Source organism: Corvus hawaiiensis, chromosome 13, assembly GCF_020740725.1.
Source record: "Corvus hawaiiensis isolate bCorHaw1 chromosome 13, bCorHaw1.pri.cur, whole genome shotgun sequence".
Lineage (NCBI taxonomy): Eukaryota > Metazoa > Chordata > Aves > Passeriformes > Corvidae > Corvus > Corvus hawaiiensis.
The window spans coordinates 1765411-1792312 of NC_063225.1; the positions used below are offsets into that span (position 1 = coordinate 1765411).

The window sequence follows — 26902 nt, forward strand, 5'->3', positions numbered from 1 at the left end:
GCCAGCCACATGACTGCTGTGCATTCTGCCTTTACTCCTGCTCCTGGAACAGGGTGAAGATCAATATGTGTTCTGTTAATTCATGCATGGCTCTTCACCAGCTGATTTCTTTTTGGAGGCTGACGCTTTTTCCTCTGTTAGCAAATATCCCACTAGCAAAGAAGTCCATCAGATGCTGAAGTTGCTAACATAAAATCAAATCCCTCTTCCTCCAATGTCTGAAAAAGTGTCATATTAAGTACTGATTGCACACTATGAACGTACTTGCAAGTGACAGGATGGGTAGACTTTCTGCATCGTTCCAGGGTTTGCTGGTATGCTTAATATAAAAAAGAAATATTGGAGAATATTTTTTTTTCCCCCTCTGTGAATCAGGAAAAAAATCAGAAAGTAGTAACTTCTGTTGCCTGTCGCAGTGGCAGTGACAGCTCCTTGCAGCTCTCAGCCTTCTTTTAGTAGGGCAAACAGGAGACTGGAGAGGGTTCTCACCAAAGCAGTTTTGTTCTGCTGCAGACTTTTATCTGCGGAGACTGGAGGTGGGCTGACAGTGGATTGACAGCTAACCTGAGTAGTTACGAGCATGTACCTTGGAGGAGAAAGTATCTGCCTGCGTTATACACTCTTAATCAATTCAGATTTATTCTCCAGCTTCTGTATAGCATTCATCCAAATTACAGAGCAAAAGGTTTTGTGAATGATGTGCAAAGTACAACCAGGATTCTTTTAAAAATCTAACAGTCAATAAAGTATTCATGCTTTCTCGAATGAAGTTGGGCCTTTATATATCATTGATCCTTTATTAATTTCATTTTAAGTACCTCTATCCTGATTCACTACGGAAGCATTTTCCATTTTCCATTGCTCTTCCGTTAAATATCCAGAGGGAGAATTTTTTGCTTACAGAAAAAGTAATTTCACAGATGACCACAATTGCTGAGGGCCAGATTCAAAAAATTATCATCTTCTCCTCCCTTTCTCCAAAAGTTCTTGTCTTTGTTCATTAGCCATACACAGCAAGAGATGAAGCAAGCTGTATGAAACATTGTAATTGGGTGTCTCCCACTGATGCCACATTAATATGTCATTAGACTAATATCTCTTACTGACACACTGATATGGTTTTCAGGACAGATCTGGAAACTTGACAATCTGGATATTGTACTTTAAAAGAATCAAATTACTTACGAATGTTTTATTAAAAAATTTCCTGATTTGCAGGGTGCCTTAAAATCCGGCTGAGAGCCTCCCATGTTAGCACATCACTACGGAGAGCAGGTTGCCAAAGCTACGTGTGGAGCTGGGGGGCTCTCAGAAGTCCAAGCAAAACCAGTGCAAAGACCTTGCACTCCAAGCCCTAGAAGGGGGTGCCCTGCATTCCCTGCAAGTGGGGTGTCTGCAGCATGACTGTGGCGTGGGGACAGACACTGCTCTCCTTGCATGAGGGCATACAGCCAGAAGCATTTCATCTTCTGCTTAAAGCCATCAGGCAGCACACACTCCTACATGAGGACATAACCTGAAATTCAATCACCTCCTCTTAGTCCATTTGCAGCCTTCCTACCAGAGCTGTAGGGTGGGAACTGTGACTGTGCTGGATTTCTTTCTAGCATGGGAATACTTGCTTTAAGTCTCATGTTAGTCAGAGAGGGTCTCAGAGGAGGCACTTCAAGGTTTATGTGTGCTGCTTGTTTTTCACCAACAAATCTGAATGGGAAAATGGGAAAATTGGGGTAGATTTTTTTCTTTTGGTTTTGTTTTTAGATGAAGGACAGATGAAGAGCCTCTGTTCAAGTGAACTCAGAGCATGGGCACTGTCTTCATTGTCTTGAAAAAGAGAAAAGACAGAGAGAAGTACAAAGAGAGTTTGAAGAGCCCTGTGCTCCCGAGGGCTGCCTGCCCCTTCTTGTAGCAGCTTTCGAGGTGACTCTTGTTTGATTTATTTTGGCATATCTTTATGCTGAAGAGCCGTGTCTGAGCCACATTTAGCAGAGTGTGAGCACATGGAAGCTGCCTTTGGTACTTTACATATCTGTGTCTCCTTTCATCCCAGATTCTGTTAGTAAGATAAAAGGTCCTTGTAGGAGTTGATGCAGGATAAGAGTGTATAGTGGGAATGGTACAGAGATCAGAAGCAGAGCTCTTTCAAAGCTAAATGGGCCACAGCAAAGACTACAAGCTAAACAAAACACAGGGCTTGATCGAAAAACATCTTAGTGTTCTCTCTCCATTCAACTATGTCTGTCTTCCCTGTTGCAACTGTGGCACTGTTTAGTTTTTTCCAGTGACAATGAGAATAAAAAAATCTATTTAAAGTGTTTACGGGAGTGACTCTCACATCTGAAATAAATACGCTTTCATGAAGAGTAGCATAGGCTTGCTCTGAGAAGTGAGTTGGGTGAACAGAAAACAGATTGAGAATGCAGGTACACTCTCTGCCACTCAGGAAATTTTACCCAGGCAGCTGCAGCCTGAAAACATTCACATAACTTTACATTTCTGTTCCAGATTGCCATGAAGTATAAAGAGAGTTTTAGGAGAATGTTAAAATATGTGATTCCAAAAAGAAAATTGGGCATTTCAGAGATTTAAATTTACTGTATATAATATCTTTCAGACAATTATTAAATCATTAATTCCAAAGAGTTGTTTGACCTGAACCTAGTTCTACTGCATGCATTAGGATTCATTCATTATAAACTAATTGAGGAACAATTAATTGATATGAAGGTATTAATTTTTTTTGCTGTTGTTTAGATTCAGCTATTTTGTTCTATAACATAATACATAAGAGGCAAAGATTGTTGCTTTTTAATGTTTTGTACAAATAAAGTACAAAATTAATTGCTGGATGCACTGTAAATAAGAAGATGTCAATTACAAACCTTTATTTTTGGAGGGTTATAAATCAGTTATACAAGTTCTCCCCAAACACAATAAATAAATTAATTAGCAGACATTGTCTTAGCAGACAAGCATGTTTATTTGCATCTTTAATGATCTCAGGAGTCTTAATCATTTAACATTTTCTATGTGCCTTGAGATCCTTGAAGGAAGGACTTGGAAAAGTGCAAAGTTTTATTAATATTATCTTCAATTATTAATTTTAACGATATATGCCACGAGGCTGTTTCAGCCAGCTGTGTGTGCTAGATCCCACAGTGTACCTATTAGCAAATGTCTCATGGAATTATTAAAGAATCAATTGAGAGCAGGTGATCACTTAATTTGAGAAGCAGAAGAGGTGAAAGCATCTCTTTAAGGAGAAGGAAGAGCCACTGGTTCTTGGAGGACATAAAAACTGAAAGAAAGGATTTCTGTTATACACACCATAAACTTGAAAAGCCTGGTTAAAAACATATTCACATAAAGATAAATATCTGTCTTTATAGATACCTAAGAGATAAATATAAACACACACAGATGGAAGAAACACACGCATATAAGTAGGGTCCCTCATTCTGTGGTCATTTTGAATCATTGGATTAAACCACTTTAGGATATGCCAGTTCATATCATAATCGAGCTGCTAAATGGGGCTGTTACTCCCTTTTTCCTCTCCTCTGCCTGCATCTGTGTTCCTAGGCTTACTGTCAGCCTTGGGCTGAGCTTGACATGCTCATTCTTGAAGTGGTATGAGCTGGTTCAGGGAGCTAAAGACAGGGAGCAGTTCATTTTTGGAGGGGAAGATCCATTTTCTACAGATTTATCTACCTAAGCCAGCCCACAGTGGGTCCAGTCAAGTGCAGGAGCAGTCAGGTGAACAGAAGAGATGTGAAAGGAGTTCAGCTTAGTTCTAAAGTCAGATTTTACCATGGATCGGGAGTACTTCCTCTGTATTTGGTGGTGGGAGCCAGATCCTTCCAAAATAAAGGGTAATCTCAGGCTGGATGCAAGTCCCCTTCCTCACTGCCTACAGAGGAAGAATAAGGTGAAAACACTTCTTTAACATTTAGTGCCTAAAGTTAGATCATTCTAATTTAGGATAAACAAAATCTTGACTAAATTAAGAGAATGTATTTTCATGGGGTTTTTAGGATTTAAGTTAAAGACGACCATGGCCATTTCTCTTGGGCTTTAAAGCAAAAAATAACATTTAAAATGTTCATCAAGTTTACTTTGAAAGCTATTTAAACATCTGAATAAAAGGAAGATGTATTGTTATTTAGAGCTCCTTGGAAAATCTCCAAGCTTTAATTGCACTTCACTTTCATTTCAGCAAGAATGAATCTGAATGAAAATGTCTCTGTCCTGTGGTGCTCTTTCATTCCCCATCTTAGTTCCTGTGAAAACAGTGCTCTGCTGAAGCCAAGCTCAGCCAGGGCTGTGGATTTAGACATCTCTTTTGGCTCCTGGCTGGTTTTCTCTTGTTTTGAGACTAAATTAAAAGCACGTTTGAAAGTAGCAGTGTCAATTTTCCTAATTATCTGAAACGTGCTGACTATAAATACCATGCTACCTATTAAACAAATACATTCAAGAACATTCAGTAGATGATATGCAGACAAATTGACTTTTTCCAGCAAACCCAGTGGTTTTCTCTGAGATCAGTGTGCACACTGATCACATCACAGATCAGGCCAGATGATGCATGCACACTGGGTGCAACATAGGCTTTTGGGTATGTTGGACTTAGGTTTGTGTACCTGCACAGAAAGCTGACCTTGTTTCCTGAGAACTTGCTGAACGTGTTCTCTGATACCCCAAATGCCACAACAGTCAAAGAAAAAAAATGAGCTAAAAGGTGAGACAGCTCTGGAGAGACCCAGGCCTGGTTATCTTTGATGTGGGTAATGAGAGGAGAGCTCTTTGTCTATCCTGTGTCTAAGAACACTTGCTGAGATCTATGGCAGTGCCCTTTAAACTCAGCCATCAGCTTTCCCATGGAAACTTCTTAATTATGTGCCCTTATGTGCTGAGCTATACAGCTATTTCACAGAGTATCAGGAGTTCCTCACCAGCTGAGTGACAATACTATGAGCCAGGTTGTTTAGTTCCTGTAGGCCACTCAAACTCTGGCTTAAATTTAAACAGATGTTAGGAACTGTGGGAACAGACTCGCGAGTCAGAGTCCATGTACTTTGTTATACTGGATCCTAAAGGTGTGTAAAAATTGCAAAGCAGGAGAAAATTGGGCATATCTGTAGCTGTCATTTTAACTCATAGAAAGAAAATAAAGAAGGGCTTATAAAGAATGAGATTCCATTTTCTGAAATTAGTCTCTAATCCCAGTTATGCTGCATTTGAATTTCACACACTTAATGCACTTTAAAAGTTCTAAAATCAAATAAAGAAACTTATAAAAAAATCCATAATGGAAACTTTTGGATTTTTCAAAAGCATAATCTTTTCTATATCAATGATAGAATCATAAAGAAGATATTCTATATGCCTGAATTTAAAAGGAAGCAGTATAATCAGTTATTGTTAAAGTTATAGGTAGCACACATTTGTGCTGACAGTGGCCAATCAACCAAATAGAAATGGGTCAATTCTTGTATTTATTTTCTTGTGTTCTGTCAATGTCCAGTCACAAATCTTGCGTATTTTTGCTTGTTGGTGTGAGGGTGTACACCTACATGTTTCACATGAGTGGTAAAAGAATCCAGGGAGTATTTCCCATTCCTCTGCAGGGAGTGTTAATGCATGGAGAGTTGGCAAGAAAGCTGGGCACTTCCTTGGGACTCACCTTTGGAGAGGAAGGAGCAATCTCTGTTCACTGACCCCTAATGATCTGATTTCGTCCAGTGCTGGCTGGCTGGGCTGTTGGTGGTTGTGTTTTGGAACATCTGGACTTAATCTGCTCAGAGTAGTTTTTTGTGTGTTTTCATTGTGAGGAAGATGGGGTCTGCACCATTGACCAGCTGTGGGACTTGAGATTATCATTTTGGCAAGTTTAAGTTTATATTTTTAGTAGTATTGCTCGAGGTATTCTCACACACATGAGAAAGTGTTGATGCTACTGGACCTTAAATACTGTGTACAGTTCTCTGCTAACCTTCCCAGGAAAATGGGGCCTGGAATAAAGAATGGCTGCAGGGATTTGGAAGCCTGATTTACGAAAGCAAGCTGAAAGCTTCTTTGCACTGGCAAAACAAAAGCTGAAAGGGCTTAGACTGCTCTCCCTGACAGCCATGAGGGTTGAACCTCAGGCTTCTCATGAAATTCAGTATACACATCTTTGCATTGAGATGCTGTGAGCCTACAGACCAGATTTGGTTTATGGAACTCTTAATTTTGCAGTTTGCTCATTACAGATTGGAAAAAAAAAAGTCTCTAAGATGCATGTACACTGCCAAATATTTCACAGAGATATTAGTGTGTTCTTGAATTAAGAACTGTCTTCCGTATGCCTCACAAAGTTTAAATCTAAATATATAAACTGTCAATGTATATAGATTAAACAGATATATTTTGATTTTCATTATGCAGCTTTTTTCCTAGGATTTTTTCCTGATTCTGCTTGCTTCAGAACTAGTATTCTCATTTTTGCTTTAGCACTCCTAAACTTTATCACTGTTAAAACTTATTTATAAATGAGATGGATTTGCTGAAGTTTTCCATAAGAGATTTTTTTTTAACCCAAGTAACACATCATGTTTTCATCATCTGTAAATGAAGTAAATTCATCTTTTTTTTCAAAATCTAAATGCAAGGCTACAGAGCTGTATATAAAAATTCTTTTATAAGCTATGAATGCATTGTTCAGTTCATCTACATGCAGAGCTGGTAGTGGTAGTGGTATTCAAGAAGCATATGCGTGGGCTAATTGGATTTTCCATTTTACGTTACTTCTTTGTTGAATACATGCAGGCTTAAAAGATTCAGGGTAATAAAACCAGCATAATGCTACATGTATATGATTACCTCTGTCTTGTCAATGACTTAATCCCACAGTTAATGTCATTTATTTTTCAGATGTGAGAATGAGTCATCATCTATCAAAATATTAAAGTGATTCTCACTCTACAATATTGATTGGCAGAACTGAAAGTGTCCTTAAAGTTGTTTTTTGGAGTTTGAAAATTAATGCAACAAGATCTAGTTGTGGGTAGTATATGGCTTTTCTCCTGTGACATACTGTTGGAACAACAGGATGGGTGATGGGAGCTAGGGAATGTCTTTAAGGTTGTTTTGTTTTGCTAAACCCTTTAGTAGGTGAACATTAACAGTAGTTTGAACTTGGGATTATCTTGTGAGACCACTGATTTGCCTTATTTCCCTCTCTTAATGACAAGTTGTTAAGATGCACGACATATGGAGAAGAAAGCCCACTAAATATAGAAAAAGAAAAACTGACTATGAGAATTAAGGAAGACTGGGACATTTAGGAACTTATTTTTACTGAAATCCAGTAACCAGGCCTTGGACATCAGAATTTAGTGGAAACTTTTGAAACTCCTTCCCTCCTTTTCACTACTCCCCATTTTGAAGGTAGTGGAAGGATAAGTGCTGGATACCAGAATTACAGAGAATCTTATCCAGTAGTGAAAAATAGATGGAAAAGTGTCAGTGTGGGAGTAGAGCCATTTACTCTGGGTCGAAATTACAATAGGGCAAAGAAGCTGGATCTGCCTCTAGCATTGTCTGGAGTCTGGGAACAGGCTTGCAGGATTTTCTGCATTTTCTCTGTACCTTGTCTCCCTATTTTCTTTTCCTTTTTGAAGGGGAGTTGTTTACTAGTGGTATAATCATAGCTTTGTTTAATTGTGGTGAGGCTGTCAAGTAACACACCAGCACAAGTCCAGAAAAATCCCCAAAAGGCCACCCCGAGCATTCGTGCAAGTAATCTACAGCGATAAATTTAGCACGGAACATTTGGTGGTATCAACTGCAGATTGAGAACAATGGATTTCTCCAGCTATGATAGTAGGGACTAGCTGCCCCCCATCCACTAATTATCTATGGAAATGAGGGTTGGGACTTGCTAGCAGGATTAATTTCTTGGCAACTGCTGAAAATTATAGTGATTTTGAGAAAGTAGCAATCAAAGAAGATGTCTGTACATGTTTGTTTGCCAAAAATAGCACAGCTAATACTCGGCCATGTTTTAAAGTCTTGAGCAAAATGTATCCTCCCATTTCAGTACTGCTTGAATGTTGAACAAGCTGAACCAGCAACATGAACACTATGGCATCCTGAGGTAGTAAAAGCATTCAGGAGACATCTGAAGATGTCAAAGCATCTATTGTTTTCCCCACTAGTTTTGTGCTCATGTGCTAGAGGCCATGACACAGAGGTGGGGTTCTGTCTGTGCAGCTGTGATAGTGTTCCACTGTTCCCCAGAGATGTGCCAGTAAGGGGAACAGAGCCAAGGGGGGGTGAACAGTAAAACTATTGCAGCTTTTCCCTGCAATCCCAGGACAGCTTTTCTATGACAGATGATAAAGTGGGCCCGTATTCTGTTCTTACATGTGCTAGAATTTTGTCGAGATTACGGATAGTAATGGTTTTAATGGTCTCATTGATTCTAAATTTCACTCTATCAGGTTAAGCAAAGGCTTAGTCATCCCACTCACTGTCTAGAACATGCAATTTCTCCAGGAGGTATCCAGCTTTACTAATTCAGGAAAAGGGGAATATTGGAAACAGAGTGAGAGTTGTTCAGGTCTTTATGAGCCTGCTCCTCTGTGGAGGCTGCAGACTAGAGGTCACTCCTCTAAGCTGGCAATTTCCAGGTTTTTCTCCTGCATGTGTATCATTGCACAATTAGTGTAGCTGCTTTTAGGAAAGATTTGTGCAAAGCATACTCAGTCCTTTGTTTTATAGATAGTTGTTATTGCAAACTGAAATAGTCTCAGGCACTTAGTAAAAGTATATTTTAAAAAACAATGAAATTTGAAAAAGACACAACTGCAAATATTCATAGCTCCCTTAGCGATGGTCTTGAAAAAATTTCAACAATATATCCTTATATTACACTGTACATCCTTTGAGTCAGACATCTCCATCACATGCAGACCACAGTATATTAGACAGCACACTGAATTCTGCATTAATGACTTCAAAATAGTCCTCACAACTCATGATATTGCTTGAGCTGTGGGAACAGTTTTCTGTGAGGCTTACTGCCAAATCTTTCACTTTTGTTATTCTGGTATGAAACTGTGGCAATTTAGCACAAGCCTGTACTAAAAGCTCACATTTTATATACTCACAAAGTGCAAAAATCAATGCACGAGCAGGCAGAGAAATACTAAAATGCCTGTAATCTGAAAGCAGGGCTACCTGCAATCCTGTTTCATCAGTCTAGCTAAGTACCCAAAGTCAGGAAGCTTATCTGATCCATCCAGACTTCTTGATGATGAAAATCTCACAAAAACAAAGGATTTCTGGGACTTTGTCATTTCAGTTGTTCAGAAGATACGAGACACACTCGTGCGTCTTTCATATTTCATCTTTTGCTGTCTGCAGACAAATCAGAACATGAGAACACTGAACAACTCCTAAAAAAGAAGTAACCTTAAAAATCCTTAACATTTTTGGCTCGTGTCTAATGAGGTAAAAATTACCTCTAAAAATGAGGTAATTCTGTTCTTGCTTTTGACACAGCTGATTGATCCCTGCTGGGAGTGCATGTTCACGCTTGCTTGCTTGCTTAAGTATGACATGAAAAGGATTCAGGGACCAAATTCCAGCCAGGTGTAAATAGGTGTAATTCTACTCAGATTGAGGGAATTCTTTACCCCAGAGATTTTTAGAGCTTTTCACAGTTAAAAATTAAGTGACCTTTCTGCTTCCACTTTACAAATATTTTGCAACGAAAAGAGAAGTGGTATGAAACTTTGTTATTATAGCAAAGCACTTCATACTGTGACAACCTAGCTCCTTTCAGAATAAATGCAAAACATTGCCCAAATCAAATGGCAAAAACACCTATTCCTGAAGGGGCTTCAGCCCTGAAATTCTCAGCTGTAGGGTGTTTCCTGGTCTGCCTACCTCCCAATAGGTCCTTTGCTGGTCAATACAAGTGTTTTGGCAATCTGTCATTTTACCAAGAGATATTCAGTATTTACATTCCAACTTCATATATATACTGCAGTGTTTAAAGAAACGTTTTTCAAAACATGTGCACCAGTGAATCAACAAATATAACAATGACCACACTCAAAATGTACTCCACTTGCAGAGGAATTACTGGGTCTGACCCTGGCGGAGGGATATCTTTGAAATGTCTGCTCTCTCACAAAACAGGTCCTGGATTGCAGCAGCAGAGAGAAGCATGAGCACATGGTATGCTCCTCTGTTCTCCTCCTATCTCCCATCATGAGGACGAGTCCTGCTAACTAACTTCTTGTTCCTCTTCATGAGCATCTCAGACTACGGAAGATTACTAAAAGTGATCTGAAATTCAGTTAACAGATTGTTAGCTAGAACAGTCTCCTCAATCTGAAGCTCAGCTTCAAACAGAGAAAAAAGTTCCCAAATTTAATTTTCTCCTGTATTGACATTCATGTGTCCCTGCATGGTTTTAATGTTAGTAACTTAAAAATATTAACAGCTTAATGATATTAAAATGAAAGAATAGCTTGGAAAACAATGCTAAGACAGTCAGTCTTGTTACTATTTTTACTTTTCAGAGAAAGGTTCAAGCCAGATCCCAAAGATGAAGTGCCAGAACATTTACAAAAAATGACTCATCACATTGTGTCCTAAAATAAAGCAGCATGCACTTAATGCCTCCTGACAGAAGTGTGTCCTGCAAATTTCCCAGGCTAGATTTATACACGTACCTTTAAGCCAAAGAAGCACTTGAGCTTCTATTTGCTGATCAAAACCAGGGCAGAGCTCTGTTTTCAGTTCAGCCACCTCTAATCAGTGGAAGTTTAAAGGGCTTTTGAAAGACTGAACAAAGCACATGTGGCTAAGATGAAGCGCTTGTCAACTCCAGGGAGTAATCCAGCATTGCCAGCCAGAGTCAATCTGTTCCTTGCATGACGGCACAGACACAGCCGCAAGCAAAGGCCATTCCGTTTACTGAGAAATGTGGAGTCAGCTATGGCCAGAGCCAGGGAAACGTGTTCCTTTGTGTCCGAGGTACCTGCTAGGAAAATCCTGTGCCATGGCCATGGTTAATGTTCCAGATGGCAGAGTTTCCCATGGCATGGTGTGCTGCAAGCCCTTCACATTCATCCTGCCACATATTGCTGCGTTATACATCTCCTGCAGTAATGTTTGCTTCAGCCAGGAAAAGGGACTTTCTAAATGACACTGCAACTATTAGCAAAGAAAGCATAGATGATTATTTCCTATGCTTAATTACATACAGGTATACTGTTACCAAGATCAGATTGCAGACACAGAAACTCCAGTGGTCAGACTTTCCAGAGCCTGTGTTGCTGTCCAGCTTTAAATCTGTATCCTTCCTGCCCAGGAATACGCATTTTGATTTACTGTAATATTTTTACCACTGGACCCCAGCCACTCTCAGTGCAGTGAATGTAATTAGATGTTCAGGGCTTTGTTCTGTCCTTGTGGCTGACAATGTCTTCAGACCCCACTCTGGAGGTAAAAGTAAGATTTCTTCTATGGGCTTTTCTGTGATGCAGATCAAGTGGCAAATAAAATTTCAGACCAAATGATTAAAGTTTGGCAGCGTAAAATGGTATTTGAAAATGTGCTGTTAAAATGTGAAACACCAGCGCACAGAAGGCACTACCATTCCCACCTGGGTTAAAATTCTGCCTTTGAAATCTATTTAAAGGGACCTCAGCTCTAGCCCATTCCAGTTTTGCCCGTTCCAGGGTAGGCCAGCAGGGGTAATAGAACAGCAGCAGGGTTAAAGAGTGCAGAGGACCAATGTCTAGGGGTAACTCTGAATCAAACTGACAACTCACATACACATGAAGACATCTACCCGCTAATTCCTAGAGCACTTGATGAGATAAGGATGCATGTTTTCAAATGAGTTGTGGCTGGGAAAGTGCCTGTAGAACAGAAGCAGTTGTTACACCTTTAAGAAGATACAGGCAGATGTAGCCTGTGCTGTGAGTGCTTGTGCAGTGCCATCAAAATACAAAATTTTTTTCTGTGACTGTGGTCTGACTGAAGATGTTCTAAACATTGTCAGTAGTATGTACAGGTGTGTAAAATACCAACCATGAAGAAAAAAATGCATGTTTCATGCAATGGCACATAAATAAACAGAGAGCTTGAGTGCCTGTCTGTGCCTATGCAGATGAGGAAGTTAATCCCTCCAGTCTGGGGAGGCCACAGTTTAAAAGTCAGCCTTCCAAAATCTTGCTGTTAACAGTGAAGCTTAGACAGAGCACTTTGTTCTCCTGCCTTTTTGTCTGTGGTAATCCACCTCCAGAGCAATATTATGGATCAGCCACTCTGAATCAATAATACTTGCATGCATTTATGTGGAGTTCATGCTAAGGAGAGTAAGCCGGAGCTAATTAAGCTAAAACATCATTTGTACAGTTGGCAGCTCCCTGTTAACTTTGAACAGTCCAGTACATAAAAGCACAAGGATCAAAAGATCTAGAACTGAAATAGTGAGGGCAGCTGATTTTTAAACGGAAAGACTGGAAAAGTCAAGTGCTTCATGAAAGCATCTGGGTTTCTACAAAGCTAAGTGACAGATCTTGCTAATACCCAAAGGCAGCCAATAAATTACCCACAATCAGATGATAGTTCTCAGATTTCTTTAATAATATCTCAACACCTCCCATGTATTTAAAAGTCAAAATGATTCTTTTGCAGAACTGTAGGAAGAACAGCTTGATGGATATCTATTATTTGTTTGATCACAAGTGAGAGCAAAGATCAGCCTCTGTGCTAATCAGGATTTCCTAGTCTGGAATGAGGTCATTTTTCAGATCAGCTTGATTTATTTTATTTAAGATCCTCACATCAGGATACCAGGTACCTACACCAAGCTGTAGCTAGATTTTGTTTCTCTGTATAATAAGTGGCAAAATCAACACTGCTTTGAACAAGGGCATCTCATTAATGAAGTAAAATGCATACACAATTATACAGATTCTAGGAAGGGGATGTACATTCATTGTGCCTGCATTTATACATGGTACACTTACCTGTAAAGAGCCTCTCCTTATTCACTTGCAGATATTTAGAACCTATTTGTATGTCAACTATTTAACCCTCCTGAACCTAATTTAAATTTGCTGCCATTCTGTAGAGAACTCACAGCTTTATCTCTGTATTTCAGACCTGTCTCATTCTGCTCAAAATAAAATTGGTCTGTCTTCCAAGTCTTGTTGTTGTCTGACCATCAGCTTGAACTGAACAGGACTAAAGCAGAGCTTTTAATCTTTCTCTCCAAGCCACCTCCCTGTCATGTCCTTCAACACTGCAATCCCACTTGCTACTTAGGCCAGTAACTGGAGCATCAGACTTGTCCTGTAATGTTTTCTGGGTCCTCACAGTCACATTATACCTGAATCCTGCAAGGTTGGTTTGGGTCTTTTTTTTTTAAATCTTAGATATAGCCTCTCCAATCCTGCCAGACAGCTGAAATGCTCATCCAGAAACCATTCATCTCCCATCTTGATTACTGCAACATCCTTTTCACTGGCATTGCAAATGCATTTTTCTCTGTCCACATCCATCTAGAACATTACTCCAAGACTATTTTAGTAGCTTGTTGTTTTAACCATATCCTTGCAGGTCAACTGCAGACAGTGGAGTTTAATTTGGGGAACACAGAATTCCCTTACATCTCATTTACACCAAATAAAGGATTTGATTTTATTTGGCTCTACTTGACTTGTTTCCTTCTCCTAAACCACCCGGGACAGTTTGGATTCTCCTCCTGCACCTCCTTCTGCTTTCTACAGGCTGGCCTGTGGTGGTTGAGCCCTTGTACTCCTAAAGGAGCAACCAATGTGCTTTTCTATGTTCTTGTTATGCACGAGCAACACTGTCAGAGGGATTTCACAGAGCTGTTTCCTCGTTCTGCTTGGATACCTAAATCGCCATCATCTGAACAAAAATAGATGTTGTTCATGTGTGGTGCTGCCACTGATCAAACTGACAAATGTTACTTCTGAGCTTCTCTGCTCTGCCTGAGAGCACCTTGGCTCTTCCCGTAAACACAGATTGTGTGCCCCCTGGGGCAAGGGCTGTGTCTGAGACATGATTAATGGCATAGAGCACCCACTTGTGTCTACTGACTATAACCAAAATAATACAATGTGCTTGTATATATGTTCCTATCTGGTGTTCTGTGACCTTCACCAGTGTTTTTAGAATAACACTTCAGCAGTTACACACAGGAAAAATTGATCATTTTCAACATACATGCTTAGAAGAATGTGCTTACAATTCATGGGTACAGTAGTCATAAATAATAAGGGGAGTGTGTGTGTATGGACAGGTGGAGAAAATATTTGGAAAGAGGAGAAAACCTATTTCTATTAGTATGTGTAAGAGTTTTCTAAACACCTTTATGATTTTCAGTATCAAACACAGTGATAGTAATTATTATGAATCTCAAGAAAACATTTTTTCATTATGAAGAAGAGAGACAGAAAACTTAGATCTCTTGCCAGCATTCACTACAATCTTCAACTAATCGGATCTGGGGAAAAATCCAAAATTAATACTGTCAAACTGAGCAACAGATGTTGAAAGAGAATCAGGCACTGCAAGAAAATTGATGTGCCAATGAAAATTAGACAGACAGGAAATTCTCACTACATAAAACCCAGCAGGTTACAGGGGCTCAAAAAAAAAGTTATTTTAGATCATCTAGCCAGTTCATCTTTGTGCAACCATATTAATAGTGTTTTTCTCTTTTTTTCACTTGCTATACACATATTTGTGTAGTAAAAAGAAATGTGTATGATTTAATTTCTGCAAAACACCTTTTCTCTGTTCACTCAAGACAGATTGGCTTCATCTTACTTGCAAGACCTTCTACGTTGTGTTCCAACTTGTCAGCCCTCCCTTCTCTTCAGCAGCCATTGTTTGCCTTTGTATCTGGGCACAGACAAAGAGGCTTCAGTTGATTGTTTGCAAGAATATGAAATAAATTTACATTCATCAGAGTAATGGGTTTCCATTTCCAGAGGCTAAGCCAAGGAACAGCTGAATTTAGAAGCAGGCTTGTTTGCAGGGTGGCTACAGCAGCATCCGTCTGTAAGTGGTTGTGCACAGCACAGGCACTTTCAGGGTATAGACTTTGTTATCCCTACATTGCTCAGACAAGAGCCCAAATATTGGAAGGTTGTCTGCAGATTTGGAGATTCTTTTGCCAGCTACAGCTGCCAGGCCTCTCATTTAAGTTGGTAAAACAGATGTGATTAGGTCAAACATTTTTGAGCCAAAAGCTTGACAAACATAATAATTTGAAAAGCAAAAAAAGACTAATCTTCTGTGTCTTCTAACTCATCTCATGTTTTCTCTCAGATAGCAGCTGCTGCTTTAAGTTGCACACAGCATTATTATTTTTGTTTCCCTGGTTTGACTAATTTCTTTTGGAAAGAGATCTCTTAGCTTTTTTTTTGGCAAGCAGAATTCTGGCCTGACTGTGGATTTTTCTCCCACTCTCACTCACTCACACATGCTTTCCTTCCTTTGCTGTTTTTCCAGCTCTTGAGCTGTTCCTCCCTCTGCTGTACTTGCAGCAAGCACGGGGGGTTCATGCATTAGCATCAGGAGGTGCCTGCAGACTGATTGTGTCCTTGTACCTACGTGCTTCCTCTGTTAACACTTCAACAAATAAAACCATATTAAGAGATTATTTTGGTTTCAGGGATGTGAAAACTAACTAAAAAAAATAAAATTCACCATTTTGGGGGGGCGTGTGGGTGTGCATGTGTGTGTTGGAACTGGAAAACTGGAACTGTGGTGAACTGGAACAGTCACTGGCTTTGGACTGGAGAAGTGCCTTTGCTGTGTGTAAGCCGAGCCCCTTACCAGATGGCAGCTCTTCAGCTGGCATGGATTAGGATAGGTAAGCAGCACTGTGCAGACTACTGAGTTTCTGAGCTTTCCTGTTTAACTGATCTCTTATTTTCTTGGGCTCTCTATGAGTCCCTGTTGTGGTGGTGCAGACTGTGGCATGCCTTGCCAGAGATGGAGACAGGAATCCACACAGAATTGGGAACCGTTTTCCCTTGGAGGCAGAACAATGGAAGATTTCCATCGGTGAGACAGGAGTAGGGACTGTGCCTCTGCACCAGTAATTGCTAATCAGGGCAAGGGCACAGGGAGCTTCTCCTGGAAGTCCTTTACATATGTATTGTGCCAAGAGCATCCTACTGTCTCTATTATCTGATAATTATCTGCAAGTTTCCCTTCAATGCCACAAATCGACTGATTTTAAAGATTCAGCTACATGCCATTCTCTTCTTCCCAGGTCCATCACTTCATTCCATGGAATTTAGAACAACATTTAGACCAAACTAAGATGAAAAGAAAGTAAAAATCACTAAAGAGAAGTTAATCCCTGGGTTTAGAGTCAAAGACCTCATAGGAGTAAGGAACAAGTAAGAACCAAGTCCACTGGGGTTCCAGGAAATGTTCACCAGAGGTGTTCTCAGTTCTTGTCCATCCCTCTGACTCTGCATTGCAGCAAGAGCAAACATAGCAGGTTTTATTAAAAAGCAAGCTGATACAACTCAATGGGTCTCATAAAAATAAAACAAATAAAACCAATACCCTAGGAATTGTATTTTGGTTTTTATAAAGGGGAGTCTCTTTAAGTTCTACTAATGCTTAAGTGTTGTGAAATTTTAGGCTCAGATCTGAGTTTTCCATTTTGATGAGCCTGGAACAGCAAGCAAAAGAGATGGATGTGAAAACAAAGAACTCTGGAGCAGCTGTAGGTACCCAGAGAGTAACACAGACCAAAGTGGCTCATCCTGAAGACTCTTTGCTAGACAATTGGACTCTGACGTTGCTGTCAGGCTTGGAGAGTGACAGATTGAGTGGATGGTATCAATACTTTTTCTCTTCTTCATTACAGGGTGTTTTCTTGAATTGATTACAACCTGGTGGAGCTGCTGGGTAAGTTAATGAATTTCATGGGGCAGGGGGAGGCACAGTTTTTATGTATCCAACTTCAGATATGAAAACAGATCTGATTTTCCTAGTCTGAGATTCAGGCCACCGAATGCAGAACAGAGCTGAATAGAAAAGCATATATTTTGCTTCAAGTGTTGCTTTGTGTTAAGGATGTACTTAACTCTCTTCCCAAACTGGTACTTCTCAGGTTTTATTAGCACTCTTAGCACCCTAAATAAGATTGGAGTAAAGAAAGGAAGGGAAATTTCTTTGACGAATATGTCAGCTAAATGTCTTTCTTTTTCCCTGAAGAAGGTTGTAATGTGGTTTTTTATCCAATCTGCAGAGGAACTGAAGTGATACATGAGCACTTAGCAATAAACATTTTTAATGGAGACCCCTATCCCCAGCTTAATTTCTGCCCTCAGTCATATTCCATTAATCAATACTAGTGATGTTCCTAGTGCTTCCACTGCACCCTGTGAACCATTTTGCTGCTTGGAATTAAAGAAATGTGCCTTGGGTATATTTTGGTACTCAGATTTAATAACAGGGGATCCAATATTGATTTTAATGGGAAATGGTTTGTGTATGTGTGTGCACATCTGTGTTTTTCTGTGCACCAGTTTCCCGTGCATGGAATAGTCATGCTCCAGTCCAGCACTTCTGAGTGTTACAGCCCTGAAAGAGTCTCAGAAATAGTACAAACCATGGCAATAGTGATTAGAGGAAAGTGATTAACTGCCTAATATGATCTTGCTTCCCAGCAAAAGATGTACAATTTCCCCATATGTCACATTCAGTGTTACTCACACACAAGCAATTTCTACCAAGCATTCTTGGCAGCGTATTGGCAGAATAATCACAAAATTTAGTCTGCAACACTATCTGTCAAATGATAGTGGTGCTCTTTGTTTGGTTGAGTTCAGGTCTTAAATCTGGGCTCCTGAGGCCGATATTTGTAGTTCCTTGCAATTCCTTTTTTGAGTCAAATGCACCCATGGGCAAATGGGGAAGAGGAACCTTAAACGTGCAAATAAATCTGTGGGCTTAGAATGGGCTTTCTGCTGGTAATATTTACAATTATTCAAAACTGTAAAGTTAAATTTGATTTTCAGTGAATCGTACTATTTCACCAGCAGCCAGAAAGAGACAGATCTGCTATTCTAACCCATTTCAAGCCATTTTTAGAGGGTTTACGTCAGCCATTAGGACTGCTGGGCTGCTCAGTCCTGGAAAACAGCCTTTGCATGGTCTTGCTTGCACCGAAACAGAACAAAGGGCTGCACATGGGTCCTAAGTTTTACCTGAGCTTCATCAAAACAGAAGTGAAAAGTAATTTCAAAAAATTTCTTGAAGCTATTTCAGCAGTGTACTTAAACATGTATTTTAAGAGTTTTTCTCAGACCATGCTAAAAGCTACCACAAGCCACAGCACAGAAATGTTTATGAGTATGTGTACTTAGTCACTGCTGAGGTTCAAGAGAAAATATGCATTTGACATTCACAGAAAATTCAGCCTGGATATTTCACAGGCTGATGAGTTGCAGTATTTAAGGAAAGGTTAGGGGTTCTTGGGTTTAGAGGAAGCCAAATTAAGAAGGAAAATTAAAAATGGTTGGTCAACTTTACTTTTTAATGGTTCATAAATTTCCATGCAATAAACACACCTTTTTTTTTTAATGAGAGCAGATTATTCCTTGGCATATGGGATCTGAAGGTTCCCACATGTGTTCTTAAAGTAACTTTGCATTAAACAATGTACTTTTATTGGGACACTTTCACACAGTCCTCCAAAGTCCTGCTCATCAATACATACCAGGTCAACACACCCTTTGAGTGCATCAGGAAAATACCACTGCCTTTCTTTTCCCACATGATGGCATGAAAGCAGACAAGGAACACTGTACTGAAGCTGATGATCTTTCACAGGAGTGTGGCCTTAGACCCTCTGCTTTCTGTGTAGGTTAATAGAAATCTCTTCGTCCAGGTAACAGCCTTTTTATGTAAGGGCATTTTTTGTTATTAGTAACAAAACCAGACATTCAACAGCTGTATCTATATAAATTACTTCATACTGCTCCTATAAAAAGTACTTAAATTAAAATATAGCATGAATAACTGTTTGCTTTAATAGCAATACCTTACCTTTATTAAACATGTTTTCAGTTACTAAACCTTCCTGTGACTTTTCTGAGCCATAAGCTTTCAGCAAAAAGGACTGTAGCCATAATTTATGTACCCCCATCATACAGATAAAGTGTTTGTATTCAATTTAAAAACTATTTTTAAAATGATTGCACAATGAGGGGTCATAAATCGTTGGAATTTGCAGTACCATAGTACACATACATAAGATTTGTAAAGGAGCTATACTCAATATTAATAAAATTAAAGAAAGTCTTACTAAATCACAGAATCTCTACTACTATGCATATAGAGTGCTAGGCAATATTTACAGATGCACTTTTGTATATAGACTGAGAGGATGAAATTAATCCATAGATTTTTGGGTAGTACATAGCACAGACTGACTTCCATGGATTCAAATTTTGCCATTTTGCATGACACCTTTGGAGCAAGTCATATGCTGCTGGCGCTCCCAGGTAATGCTTGTTCCGTACTTGTAGCTGTTGTACTGTGGCAGCAGCAGGAGCTGCCACTGAGAGGGATTTGAGCACGCTTGTCCATGGTGGAGAAACCAGGGGCAGCCACCCAGCCAGGACACAGCCAGCCTGTACCTGTGGCCACGGGTCTGGGCCCCCAAGGCACTCTGACAGACACAGCACAGTCTCAGACCCAGCAAGTATTTTACTGTGAGCTGTAAAAGTAAAGCAACTAAACTCCTCTCCACAGTTCCTGTGAGTTGCACAAGGGCTAATGTGTCATTCTGGCAAGTGAATTTAGACATAGAGAACATCTTCCAAAATACAGACGCTTAAGCACTACAGCTGGTTAGCCCGGGGATGCTGCAGGGAGTGAACCAACAGAGGCTTTCAAGATCATGATGGACAAATGGCTCTCAGGCACGGCAGAAGGCGTGGTCTTTAGATTTGGCCTAGGGACAGGATTAGATCTCTCTCAGAGACTTTTGTTGGTTCTTTTCTGTGAGTTCTGGCCCAAGAAAGACAAGCACTCAGCTTGCATTGAGAGTCCACTTCCTTTTCTTCTTCTTCATTCCCAGCTATGCTAAATCAACATCTGTCTAGTTGGACAGATGTGTATTTACATGTACACAAAAGGGGCACAAAGGGATTTGGGCCCTTGTGTTGTAAACACATCTCACAGAAGTTAAGAGAAGAGCAGCAGTGTACTAATGACACTGACCCTCAGGAGACAAGGCAAATTAGTGCTGCTGAGCTTGAAACTCGAGTCAACAGAGCAGACCCAGAAAACCGTCGCTGGTACGCTGCCAGCAGTAAAACAGGCCCCAGTCGGGGTCACCTTTGCTCCCCAGGCCCAGAGGCACATCGGAGAGGTGACCCTGCCCGGGAGCGCACGGAGCCACAGAGCATCTGCTCTCCCTCACGCCATCGGGGCGGGCAGCGCGCGGCAGGAGCCGCACGGCAGCTGCTCCTTCCCTCACCCGGCAGCGCATCCCTGCCACCCCTCCCTGCCTGCCCCGCTCAGCGAGCCCGTGGGCATCGGGGCACGTGAGGCACGGTCTGAGAAGTGCTTCTGTTCCGATTCGAGCAGTTGCTGGGCAGAGAGCAGAGAAGCCGTAACTCGCTCCGTCCCGCTGGGTCAGGAGGCGGCCGCGCAGCTCCCACGCGGCCCCGTCGGGCTCCGCTGGCCTTGCGAGGCAGAGCTGCCACCGGACAGGGCTCCAGACCCGCAGCTGGTCTTGGAAAGAGCAGGGGGAAAAAGCTGCAAGATGAATTCTCAGGAGGTGGAATGGCCCTGGCAGGTGACACAGGCTCTGTGACAGACTCGAACAACCCGCAGAGCTCCCCTTTACCCGAGCATGATGTGGAGTTTGGTCAGTGCCTCCCGACTCTGGGTGTGAAGGACAGGCTTTGCCCTGTTTGAAGGACGGGCTTTGCCCGGTGTGAAGGACGGGCTTTGCCCAGTTTGAAGGACAGGCTTTGCCCGGTGTGAAGGGCAGGCTTTGCCCGGTATGAAGGACAGGCTTTGCCCGGTGTGAAGGGCAGGCTTTGCCCGGTATGAAGGACAGGCTTTGCCCGGTGTGAAGGACAGGCTTTGCCCGGTGTGAAGGGCAGGCTTTGCCCGGTATGAAGGACAGGCTTTGCCCGGTGTGAAGGACGGGCTTTGCCCGGTGTGAAGGACGGGCTTTGCCCGGTTTGAAGGACGGGCTTTGCCCGGTGTGAAGGACGGGCTTTGCCCGGTTTGAAGGACAGGCTTTGCCCGGTGTGAAGGACGGGCTTTGCCCGGTGTGAAGGACGGGCTTTGCTGGGTGTGAAGGACAGGCTTTGCCCGGTGTGAAGGACGGGCTTTGCCCGGTTTGAAGGACGGGCTTTGCCGGGTGTGAAGGACGGGCTTTGCCGGGTGTGAAGGACGGGCTTTGCCCGGTGTGAAGGACAGACTTTGCCCTGTTTGAAGGACAGACTTTGCCCGGTGTGAAGGACAGACTTTGCCCGGTGTGAAGGACGGGCTTTGCTGGGTGTGAAGGACAGGCTTTGCCTGGTGTGAAGGACGGGCTTTTCCCAGTTTGAAGGACGGGCTTTGCCCGGTGTGAAAGACGGGCTTTGCCGGGTGTGAAGGACAGGCTTTGCCTGGTGTGAAGGGCAGGCTTTGCCCTGTTTGAAGGACAGGCTTTGCCCGGTGTGAAGGGCAGGCTTTGCCCGGTGTGAAGGACGGGCTTTGCTGGGTGTGAAGGACAGGCTTTGCCCAGTTTGAAGGACGGGCTTTGCCGGGTGTGAAGGACAGGCTTTGCCGGGTGTGAAGGACAGGCTTTGCCCAGTTTGAAGGACAGGCTTTGCCCGGTGTGAAGGACAGGCTTTGCCCGGTGTGAAGGGCAGGCTTTGCCCGGTGTGAAGGACGGGCTTTGCTGGGTGTGAAGGACAGGCTTTGCCCAGTTTGAAGGACAGGCTTTGCCCAGTTTGAAGGACAGGCTTTGCCCGGTGTGAAGGACAGGCTTTGCCCGGTGTGAAGGACAGGCTTTGCCCGGTGTGAAGGACGGGCTTTGCCCGGTGTGAAGGACGGGCTTTGCTGGGTGTGAAGGACAGGCTTTGCCCAGTTTGAAGGACAGGCTTTGCCCGGTATGAAGGGCAGGCTTTGCCCAGTTTGAAGGACGGGCTTTGCCCAGTTTGAAGGGCAGGCTTTGCCCAGTTTGAAGGACGGGCTTTGCCCAGTTTGAAGGGCAGGCTTTGCCCGGTGTGAAGGACAGGCTTTGCCCGGTGTGAAGGGCAGGCTTTGCCCGGTATGAAGGACAGGCTTTGCCCGGTATGAAGGGCAGGCTTTGCCCGCCACACTGCACTGGAGGCGGGAAGGGCACTGCCCACAGCCCCAGTTGGCTCCTGGCAGCAGCCTTTTCTCCCGCTCTTTTGGAAGGCTCTCAGAGGCCCTTGGCTCCACCAGGGTAATGTGGTGACCCCCACAGTGTCAGGAAAGTGGTGACCCCCCCGATCAGGTGGGAAGGCATGAATTAAACTTGCCTGCCATAGCAGTGGGTCACTGGGAAGGAGGATTTGGGCCAAGGACACAGTGTTAAAGCCCTTGATTTCGGGTGTGGAGTTTTGGTGAAACAAGAACCACCCAAACCTTCAGCAAAACAATTCTTTGTTGCTTCTGGTCATCATTTTGCTTGCCATCATTGACAAAATACTTTGGAATAGGATGTGTTTACAGCCTTTCTACCTGCACGCTGAGCATCCTCAGCATTTCATAAGCTCCAAATACCTCTAACTATTATGGTGCTTACACAAAGTATTTGACTTCTAGAAATGAGCTTCTGCTACTATTGGCACTGTCTACTGAAGCAGAACAGGAAAACCCAGAGTCTGCAAAGGTAAAATTCAAGTTATTAATCTACTGGTTATGTTTCTCAGAATGAAGAAGTGTGAATTACAATTATTTCATTTTTTTGCATCTATACCCTTGGCAATTGCTGACCCATCTCTCCCAGTGAGTCCAGGCTGGGATCTTTCTGGATTTCATGCAAATTAAATGACCAAGTAATTCTCAGAACGGTGCTATTATCTAGAATCTCTTCTTTGTGTTACATACCTTTTGATTTTCCTAGCAAGTCCTTCTGGTATTTAGTGTGAAGTATTTTTTCTTGCTGTAATCTGCAATGAATAAGACCTTGTACCTACTCTGTACTGGATTTTGTCTCCCCTCTTTTATTTCTTGATGCCATGGGGACTAGCGTGTGCCATGTTTGTTAGTAATTTCTTTATAAATCTCTTTTTAATCCTACACCATGCAATTCCTGTGACTGTCATGCCTCCCCTGCAGGTTTCTTGGTAATAAAATCCAAGTAATCATTTTTCTTGATGAATAGTAAATTTACAGATAGTTGAATATTGAGGAGATCAAACTCTTACCAGTTTTGGATTGAATTCAGAGAATAGTTTAAGTCAGAAACGGATTAGCATATGGAAAAGCCGAAATGTTTTAAAAGAAGTATTTGGGCATTTAAAAGTTGGGGTTTAGTTGAAAAATGAGTGCAACTCAAAGTTTAAACAAAGCCTTTAATCACTGCAAAATATTAGGGTTAATGGAACACTTCATAAGGACTGCAAACAATTCTTCCACCCACCCCCGTCCCCAAAATATGGGATCAGCTGGACTGGACACCATTCTGTGGGGGGAAGGTGCCATACCTCCCAGCAATCCAGAAGAGTCTGCAGTGCTTGTCATTCCTGTTTGCCAGGGGTGTGGCTGGGGGAGACTCACCCCTCAATGTCTGATAGATTGTGTAAGTTTATTAATACTGTGCTGCAAAAGATACTGCACTTCTCGTCAGTGGTTTTGGATGTTTGAAGACCTTTACACTGGAGCGAAATCAGGATAAAATGAAACTAAGACTGTTAAATTGGTTGGTGTTTTAGTCTTTTTCTCCAGGTAAAGATCCTTAGAGGTGTAATGTGGCTGCAACTCATTAGAGCCCAGCTACACAACCATTATGTTAAAGTATATTGAAGTCAGTGGAGTGATGCTGCTATGCTCTGGCAGAGGACCTGCTCTGCTTTTTGCCATCATTTGCTCTGCTGAGCTGAGTAAATATGGCAATTTCTTGGATTGTCAGTAAGAAGGTCACTTTTACTCCTCAGTTCCTCCCCATCCACTCTAATTCAATCATTCAGTTCCAACTTCCAAACTTTTTCTCTTTAGATTTGACTCTATGACCACTGAAGGGGAAAAAAAGGTCACCACCAGTATATGTAAAACACACATGCGCCCATGGCAAACAGAGGAGCTTCTGGTTTCGCTGCCCATAGCAAACAAGGAATGCTGCTGCCTTTGACTTCCTAGTTCAGACACCTGTGCTCCATGTGCAGTCCAACAAAGAGCTTCCTTCAGATCACAACAGAGCTTGCAGACAAAAACAAACCTCATGTCTCTACATGGAGAGCCACAGTGTCTCTCCAAGGCTCCTTGTATGAGATTCAGTTGCCTAAAAATAGGTTTGCAGTGGTGTTTTCTGAGCCCAGGGGGAGGTGCTTGGCCTCCAGCTTAATCCCAGCAATGTGTGGATTTCCTCTGGGTCTTGTGCCATATCTGCTAGCTACATCCAGATGTTTTGAATACCCTAGGACATTTAAATAACGCTATTGGTTGGAGGGCTTTCTTGTCCTTGAATATTAAGTCTTATGGTTCTGCAGGTTTTGGTGCAATATCCCCTCAACTGTCTGTAAGAGTCCTGTGATTTTCACAGGTGCTTACAATCATTTGTGCCCCTGACTTCAAAGCCCACGTGCTCTGCAGCCATCCCACTGCATTTTCACTTTGCATTGTGTACAGGGGCACAGTCTACACACAGGGCAGGATGCTTGGCAATCTCCATCTGCCCAGCACAGAGGAGGAGCAAACAGATTAATCCCTTTCCTCCACTCCTTATTGAGCAATTAGGCCACTAAATAAGATCTTGTTTACTGATACCCAAAGAGGCTGTGATTTACTGGGTCTTGTAATAAATTTACATTCATCAGGAGGTAGCCAGAGGCAAGTCTGGAGTTTTAGCAGTGGCTAATTTGTAGCTTCACTCTTGGGATGGGAACAGAATTTTAAAAGTTCCTAATAATAAAGCAATTTGTTTAAAACCCTAGTTCAAAAAAAAATTTTAAAAATGAATGCTTGCTTTAAAAAACGGTATGAAAGGAGAATTCCTTGCTATAGGGCCCATCCTTGATGTAATTGGAATCATTAACAGCATGGCTACAATTTACCCAGAGTGGCCCTGTGTGGGCTGTGCCTTTGAATGGGGCAGTCGGGCAGCTGGGGTGCCCCAAGGCTCTGAACAATGCTGGTTTTGGTGCCATCGCTCCTTTTTGGTAAGAATTTTGCCTGTTGCTGTGAAATGTTCTATGTTCAGGCCGAGTTGATTCCTTCTTATGCAGAATTCCTATAAAGATCTGGTATACCAGGTAGAAACTACTTTTTACAGGTCATAAATAGCAATATTTTGTCATTGTGGTTTTAAAGTTTCATCTTGTAAAGCAGTGTTCTCCAGAATTATCTTGCATATCGTCTAACAAATGCTAACTATGTCTGCTGTGTTTTAATCCTGTGCGCTTTCAGTAGGGAACCTCAAATTGATCTGTAGACTAGAAAGTGGATTTAGTGTCTGATTTGAAGCAGCTGCTTATTCAACTCTGGGACAAGAATAGTAATGACTAAACGTTGTTATCAGTTGATTGTTACTGGGTGGTTTAAGTGAAATGAGGTTTTGGAGGATCAGTCAATCTTCCTGTGGGCTGCTTTCCATGTAGCACTTGGCACCCCTGTTGGCCCTGCTAGTGAAGTGTTCAATGTACCATGGAGAATCACCCTCCTGGGTCAGGTGTGAGGAATATTGGTAAATGGGGGTGGAGAGGGGAGCTGCATTGTTGTTGCTTATATTTTATGTGTTGTTTCTATGCCTAAAGTCCCTCAAAGCATCACTCAAAAAAACTACATTAACATAAGGTATTTACAAACCGAAGGAACTCTCCTTCCAGAGTTGTTTTAGAAGTGTTATCAATGGTGATATGTAAATAAGGAAGCAACCAGAAGAACAAGAAGCCCAGCTGATTTCAGTTTAATTGGAAGTATTACTAAAAAATGGGGATGCAGCATAGTTACTGAGAGGAAAAGGACAAAATGGGTGAAAAAAAATAATGGTAGTTGTAAGCAGCTGCAGCAATACAGGCTAAAGAAAATTGCTTTTATTTTTTCTTTTTTGTTTGGCTGGTTTATTGGTTTTATAATGAATTACACAGAAATACAAGAGAGAAAACAACAGCAAAGACCTGCAGTGAAATACTGTGGAGATTTATAATGCTGTAGAAATGCACAAGTGCTCAAATACATTGTCCCATTTTGATTGGAGGTTCATGGCTATAACCTGGCTTATCTCCTAGCATCTCACACCAATGAATTGCAGAGTATAAAAATGACTGTGCATTTTGCTCAGGCACATTTGCAATCCATCTTGTAAAATAAAAAAAAAAAAAAAAGAAAAAACCCCTCTCAGCTACGGGAATACTCAACAGTCTCGTTAATTTTCAGAAGTCTCCAGTGGGACATCATTTTCTTTTATCTCCTCACAAATGGCCTATAGAATCATATGCATCTTGTGCTGGTTTGGTATTGAGTGTGCTATAGTTATATATTATTTAACATTTTGGCCAAGTTTTGGTTTCATGAACAATTTATCTTCTGCTGTGCATTTCTGCCCTTGTGATTAATGAAGGTTACCAGCCTATGATTGCAAAGTGCCCTGGGTTCTCTCTCCTACCTAATCCTCTTTAAGTGCATTTTTGGT

At 41.7% G+C, this 26902-nt stretch overlaps 1 long non-coding RNA gene across 1 annotated transcript in view; it reads left to right on the forward strand.

Annotated features, from left to right (window-relative positions):
* Nucleotides 1-22945, forward strand: part of LOC125332472 — a 251308-nt gene extending 228363 nt beyond the window's left edge. Inside the window, exons 9-10 of the long non-coding RNA XR_007206505.1 lie at nucleotides 16937-16977; nucleotides 22876-22945. This is a non-coding gene — a long non-coding RNA (uncharacterized LOC125332472). The remainder of the gene's footprint in view (nucleotides 1-16936; nucleotides 16978-22875) is intronic.
* Nucleotides 22946-26902: the final 3957 nt, after the last annotated feature.